At 45.0% G+C, this 7,773-nt stretch overlaps 1 protein-coding gene across 1 annotated transcript in view; it reads right to left on the reverse strand.

Annotated features, from left to right (window-relative positions):
• Positions 1-7,773, reverse strand: part of LOC111974661 (glutamate receptor ionotropic, delta-2-like) — a 741,584-nt gene that overhangs the window by 499,700 nt on the left and 234,111 nt on the right.

Raw genomic sequence — 7,773 nt, forward strand, 5'->3', positions numbered from 1 at the left:
CCCCCCCCCCTGCCTTCTTCCCAGAGATATGTTTATTTCTGTCGGCACAACGTTTGAAGAAACTCGGTGGCTGTACCGACTCCGACAACATATCCCGAGAGAGCCATGTTCCCGAGAATGTTACAATCTCTGATGTCTCTCTGGAAAGCAACCCTTGCCCTAATTTCGTATACCTTGTTATCTAGAGACTAGACATTGGCGAGTAATATACTCGAAAGCGGTGGGTGGTGTGCATGCCTCCGTCTACCCCTTCAGCGGCGACATTGTTTTGGGTCGGCCTTTGGGATTCGGGGGTCGTAATGTTGATAAATTGACGTCGCTCTTATATCTAATAGTTCTTCTAGGCTGTATGTAATAACACTCAATATTTACTGGGCTAACAATGTAGGAAATAATACATAAAAAACAAAATAATGCATAGTTTCCTAAAGACTCAAAGTGATGCCATTTTGGATCATCTTGGATCATCACAGTTTACTGGCGGCGACTTCCCAACCTTCAACACAGCAGAGACGCTAGTGGTCATTCTACCCTGGTCTCCAGACTGACAGTGGCCTTCTACCCTGGTCTCAAGGTTGACGGCGGTCTCCTACACTGGTCTCCAGGCTGACGGTGGTCTTTTCACCCTGACGGTGGTCATTCTGCCCTGGTCTCAAGGCTGACGGCGGTCTTCCTACCCTGGTCTCCTTGCAGACAGTGGTCTTTCTAACCCGGTCTCCAGGCTGACGGTGGTCTTTCTACCCTGACTGTGGCCTTTCTACCCTTGTCTACAGGTTGATGGTGGTCTTTCTACCCTGGTCTCCAGGCTGACGGTTGTCTTTCAACCCTGGTCTCCTTGCTGACAGTGGTCTTTCTACCCTGGTCCCCATGCTGGCGGTGGTCTTTCTACCCTGACTGTGGTCTTTCTACCCTGATGGTGGTCTTTCTACCCTGGTCTTCAGGTTGACGTGGTCTTTCTACCCTGGTCTCCAGGCTGACGGTTGATAAGCCAATATAATAGTAGCTATACAGAAACAATGAACCATTTATGTTCACATTGATGTTCACATTGATGCTCACATAAATAATGACAGATTTTGGTTTTCACCAATACTTTAGTGTAGTGTAGCCATGATACCAAATCTCTGGGGTCCAGACAGGCACTTATTCTGATGAAGGCTGGCAAATCCAAAATGTCATTGAGTTTCTGTGGCGGTATTCGTAAGTAAGATGATCGTTGAAATAAATTAAAAAATACAGGCTGATCTGTGATCTCTTAGCTCAAAGAGCCGATACAGGCCCATTGACGGAGGACAAMGTTACAGTTGGGAAAAGAAGATCAAAAAGCGCTCCCTTCACATCACTCCAGAAGAATMCCAGGGCCTTTGGCTTAAGAGTAGACTTCTCAGCCATCTATCTGTCAATGACACCATGCATTATTAAAGCTGTTATTGAAATGGCCCAGTGTTGAGCTTACCAACGCAAAGGCATAGAAGCCTTCTGCTCTCAGACAAGCACAAACGCCCTCTTTAGTGCAACAGAGGCAGGGTGAGTGACACTCCTTAGGCAGATTTTTCGCTTTAAGAAGCGAATCCCTCTTTCGGTCCAATCATTAGGATTTAAAGTGTGACAGGCGTTCTCTCGGATGATTATAGTCCACAGTTGTGTGGAGCTGCCATGATTGTTTGACAGAGACCTGTCAGAAGCTCTAGATTAGAGACTTTGACATGTGAAATGGATCCATCTCTAGATTTTTTGTAAAAACCGTGATTGGTTATATAGGACTTCCTGGTTTCATGTCATCTATTCAACAGAACAGCGCAGCTATCTTTAAACATCCAATCAGCGCTGGCTGGTGAGCTGGTGAACTGTGATTGAGGATCAAGGGGCTGCTTAATGGCAGCCATGAAACCAGGTGCAATGAGGGGTAACCCTGTTTTAAACAAGGCTCGCTCCTGTTCTCAGGCTAATGTTGCATCTGACACTTAAGGGCTGATCCCAAACCAGCTTTAGGAGAGGGCTAATCTGGGCMAGAAGCCAGGGTTGGTGAGCATTCATGTGCAGTATGCACATAGACTGGACAGTCCCAGAATGTCTCTGATTGACCACTGTGGCTGTATGCTTTTAAACACAGCGGGGAGGAGCTATACTAGGAGTATTCAAATCTGAGCCTGGAAGTCTGGGGTACTGCTGGTTTTCTGTTCTATCTGATCATTAATTGTACCCACCTGGTGACCTAGGTCTAAATCAGTCCTTTGTTAGAGGGGAAGAATGAAAATCAGCAGTTGAACTGGCTGTAAGTTTAAGATTTGAATTTGCCTGAACTGAAGTGTCTCCTCTGTCCAAAGTGCAAATGTGTCCAAAAAGTTCATCATAAAATTGTGTTGCAAAAATATTTGATTGATTTAATTGATGGTCGATTGTGAGTTCACCTAAGGGTTGCACTTTTTAATTAAGATTTCATTACTACAATTGTTCTTGWCAAAGCTGGAGAATGATCTAAGAATGATGACATTTCATGATTTTGTTTGAGRACAAAACATTATAAAATCACTTCAAAGGCTAATATAAAAATGTATTTGACACTAGTTCTTCTCTTATTGTACATGATATTACCACTAACAGTCTTCTTTTATTTTCACTTCATCATTCAATAAACCGCTGCACAGATACTCTAAAACTGTTACGTAACGGCACTGATAAGTCTAATATTCACACAGGTATTCCTCCAGATTCATCCTTCAGTTCAAACTACTATTGACAGATTTTATTTCCTATTTTCCGTCGTTGGAGAAAATGCACACAAGCTTTAGCTTTAGCAGGTTCTCTCCTTGCAGGGGGGATATTTATAATCATAAACATTCATAATGAAATCAAATGGACACATAAACTACATTAAAATCTGTGGAGCAGGAGCATATTTTCTCCCAGGATGCGTCTACCTACATAACTGATTGGTTTAGCTTCCCGAGATGTCATCTCCCTGGACGTCAAATGGTGAAAAGAGAAATCTCCCACTACTCTCCCTCCCTCCAGCTGGCTCGTAGCTCTCTGGCCAAGGATAGCTATTTTTCTGGGCACTCTGGATCCTCTCTTTCAGAAAAGCCAAATTCATCTCTGTTTTCATTAAGAAGCTTTGAGGTTATTCATTTATGTGCTTATAAGAGGTATTGATTCAGGGCAGCGAATGCGCTACCGTTTGGCACACGATCCCCGCTAAAGTTGGATGTAAGGTTGAATATTTTCCCAGTATTTTACAAATATTCAACGCCGAGAATAAATCCCTTTTCTCCTGGGTAACCCTGTATTTCCCACCAAAACCAGAAGTGTCATTCAAAAGCATATAAAGCATATAAATAGGCCTATGTTTGGATTTGATTATAGCTTTCGAACCTGATGCTACCTGGGCCTGATGAGCCAAACATTAAATACATGTTAAAAGACCTACATTAAAATACTTTTTATGAGCCCAAGCCCAAAAAATCCCAAATGATTGTGCTATTTTCCAATACACACATAATATATAGGCTACTGCACATTACGCATGACAGAAACACATAAAAGCCCATAGATGTAGCTAGCTAAATGCTCTCTTGGGTAAATAAATGAAACTAGCTCCAGTAAGCTAATCTTTTGAGTGTGGACTGTATTACTGTACTGTATTGTATTATACTGTATTATATTGACTGGAATTACACAAATATATATATATACACAACATGGCCATAGGTATGTGGACATACCTTTAAATGAGTGGATTCTGCTATTTCAGCCACACCCATTGCTGACAGGTGTATAAAATTGAGCAAACAGCGATGCAATCTCCATAGACAAACATTGGCAGTAGAATAGCCCGTACTGAAGAGCTCTGTGACTTTCAACGTGGGTGCCACCTTTCCAACAAGTCAGTTCGTCAAATTTCGGCCCTGCTAGAGCTGCTCCGGTCAAGTGTAAGTCAAATCAAATCAAATTGTATTTGTCACATGCGACGAATACAACAGGTGTAGACCTTGTAGTGAAATGCTTACTTACAAGCCCTTAACCAACAATGCAGTTCAAGAAAGAGAGTTAAGAAAATATTTACTAAATAAACTAAAGTAAAAAATTCAATACAAAGTAATACAATAAAATAACAATAACGAGGCTATATACAGGGGATACCGGTACCGAGTCAATGTGCGGAGGTACAGATTAGTCAAGGTAATTTGTACATGTATATAGGGGTAAAGTGACTACGCATAGATAATAAACAGCGAGTAGCAGAAGTGTAAAAACAATGGGGGGGGGGTGTCAATGTAAATTGTTCAGGTGGCAATTTGATTAGCTGTTCAGCAGTCTTATGTCTTGGGGTAGAAGCTGTTAAGGAGCCTTTTGGACCTAGACTTGGAGCTCCGGTACCGCTTACCATGCGATAGCAGAGAGAACAGTCTATGACTTGGGTGACTGGAGCCTTTAACAATTTTTGTGGTTTTYCTCWGAAGTTTACATACACTTAGATTGGAGTCATTAAAACTCATTTTCAACCACARCAAAAATGACTTGTTMACAAACTATAGTTTTGGCAAGTCGGTTAGGACATCTACTTTGTGCATGACACAAGTCATTTTTACAACAATTGTTTACAGACAGATTATTTCACTTATAATTCACTGTAATTCACTGTATCACACTTCCAGTGTGACTTTAAACAGCTTGGAAAATTGGAGAAAATGAAGAAGCCACTGCTCCAAAATCGCCATAAAAAGCCAGCATTACGGTTTGCAACTGCACATGGGGACAAAAGATCGTACTTTTTGGAGAAATGTCCTCTGGTCTGATGAAACAAAAATAGAACTGTTTGCCGCCTAATGACCATCGTTAGGTTAGGAGGAAAAAGGGGAGGCTTGCAAGCTGAAGAACACCATCCCAACGTGAAGCACGGGGTTGGCAGCATCATGTTGGGGGGGTGCTTTGCTGCAGGAGGGACTTGTGCACTTCAACAAATAGATGGCTTCATGAGAAGGAAAATGATGTGGATATATTGAAGCAACATCTCAAGACATCATTTCAGGAAGTAAAGCGTTGGTCGCAATGGGTCTTCCAAATGGACAATGACCCCAAGCATACTTCCAAAGTTGTGGAATGGCTAAGTACAACAAAGTCAAGATATTGGAGTGGCATCACAAACCTGACCTCATCCTTATAGAAAATGTGTGGGCAGAACTGAAAAAGCGTGTGCGAGCAAGAAGGCCTACAAACCTGACTCAGTTACACCAGCTCTGTCAAGAGAAATGGGCCAAAATTCACCCAACTTATTGTGGGAAGCTTGTGGAAGGCTACCCGAAACGTTCGACCCAAGTTAAACAATTTAACGGCAATGCTACCAAATACTAATTGAGTGTATGTAAACTTCTGACCCACTGAGAATGTGATGAAAGAAATCAAAGCTGAAATAAATAATTCTCTCTACTATTATTTCACATTTTTTAAATAAAGTGGTGATCCTAACTGACCAAAGACAGGGAATTTTTACTAGGATTAAATGTCAGATATTGTGRAAAACTGAGTTTAAATGTATTTGGCTAAGGTGTATGTAAACYTCCGACTTCAACTGTAGATGCTGGATGGCAGGAAGCTTGGCCCCAGTGATGTACTGGGCCRTACGCACTACCCACTGTAGTGTCTTACGGTCGGATGCCGAGCAGTTGCCACACCAGGCRGTGATGCAACCAGTCAGGATGCTCTTGATGGTGCAGCTGTAGAACTTTTTGAGGATCTGGGAACCCATGCCAAATCTTTTCAGTATCCTGAGTGGGAAAAGGTGTTGTCGTGCCTTCTTCACAACTGTCTTGGTGAGCTTGAACCATGATAGTTTGTTGGTGATGTGGATAGCAAGGAGCTTGAAACTCCCGACCTGCTCCACTACAGTCCCGTCGACGTGAATGGGGCCAAATCAGCCCGCATTTTCCTGTAGTCCACGATTAGCTCCTTTGTCTTGCTCACGTTGAGGGAGAGGTTGTTGTCCTGGCACCACACAGCCAGGTCTCTGACCTCCTCCCTATAGGCCGTCTCATCGTTGTCGGTGATGGGTTGGGTTGTCAGCAAACTTAATGATGGTGTTGGAGTCATGCTATGCCACGATTTCGTGGGTGAACAGGGAGTACAGSWGGGGACTAAGCACACACCCCTGAGGGGCCCCCRTGTTGAGGATCAGCATRGCAGATGTGTTGTTGACTACCCTTACCACCTAGGAGCGGCCTGACAGGAAGTCCAGGATCCAGTTGCAGAGGGAAGTGTTTAGTCCCAGGGTCCTTAGCTTAGTGATGAGCTTTGTGCGCACTATGGTGTTGAACGCTGAGCTGTAGTCAATGTCATACCCAAGAAGACTCGAGGCTGTAATCGCTGCAAAGGTGCTACAACAAAGTACTGAGTAAAGGGTTTGAATACTTATGTAAATGTGATATTTCAGTTCTGTATTTTTTTTAAATTAGCAACAACATTTTTTTTTTTTTTTACTTGCTTTGTCATTATGGGGTTTTGTGTGTAGATTGATGTGAATAAAAACAATTTAATCCATTTTAGAATAAGGCTGTAACGTAACAAAATGTGGAAAAGTCAATGGGTCTGAATACTTTCCGAATGCACCGTAAAGCAACGGTATTCGGGTGATAGGCTGTTTTAAAACTATGCAGCTGCAAAAAAAATAATATTATCTTTAAAATTAAAATAAATAAGGTGATGGAGATGTGTAAATTGATGGAGATGTGTAAATCGCATTCAGTCTTTATATTACTATACCATAGGCTTTGCTGCAGCAAATGTAGGCCTACCTGTCACAAGAAAAAAAGTTACTATGATGAGATAATAGGTCTACAGGCATTGTGAACTGCGCTCCATACTGAGATGGGCTGTCTGTCCCCACCCTGAGATGGGCTGTCAGACCAGCCGTCTCGGGTGGGGAAGACAGTCCATATAGGGTGGGGACGCAGCCATCTCAGGGTGGGGACGACAGCCCCAGCTTCAAGGGTGGGGACAGAGCCATCTTCATGAGGTGGGACGACAGCCCATCTCAGGGTGGGACAGACAGCCATCTCAGGTGGGACAAGCCATCTCAGGGTGGGGACAGATCAGCCATCTCAGGGTGGGGAACAGACCTCTCAGGGTGGGGACAGACAGCCCATCTCAGGGTGGGGACGAAGCCCATCTCAGGGGTGGGGACGCGAGCCCATCTCAGGGTGGGGACTGACAGCCCATCTCAGGGTGGGGACGACAGCCCATCTCAGGGTGGGGACGACAGCCATCTCAGGGTGGGGACAGACAGCCCTCAGGTGGGGACAGACAGCCTCTCAGGGTGGGGACAGACAGCCCTCCAGGGGGGGAAGACGCCTTCAGGGTGGGGACAAGACAGCCCATCTCAGGGTGGGGGACGTACAGCCCATCTCAGGTGGGGACATGATCAAGCCCATCTCAGGCGTGGGGACAGACGCCGCATACTCAGGGTGGGGACAGACACGATCGTCAGGGTGGGGAACAGACAGCCGCGCAGCGTGGGACAGCGGCCGTCTCAGGGTGGGGAACAGAGAGCCCCGTCTCAGGCGTGGGGACAGAGAGCCGTCTCAGGGTGGGGACAGACAGCCCCTCTCAGGGTGGGGACAGAAGAGGCCCGTCTCAGGGTGGGACCAGAGGCCCTCTCAGGGGTGGGGACAGAGAGCCGTCTCAGGGTGGGGACAGACAGCCCGTTCAGGGTGGGACAGAGAGCCGTCTCACTCAAGGGTGGGGACAGAGAGCCCTCTCAGGGTGGGACAGAGAGCCCGT

Source organism: Salvelinus sp. IW2-2015, linkage group LG15 (genome assembly GCF_002910315.2).
Source record: "Salvelinus sp. IW2-2015 linkage group LG15, ASM291031v2, whole genome shotgun sequence".
NCBI lineage: Eukaryota > Metazoa > Chordata > Actinopteri > Salmoniformes > Salmonidae > Salvelinus > Salvelinus sp. IW2-2015.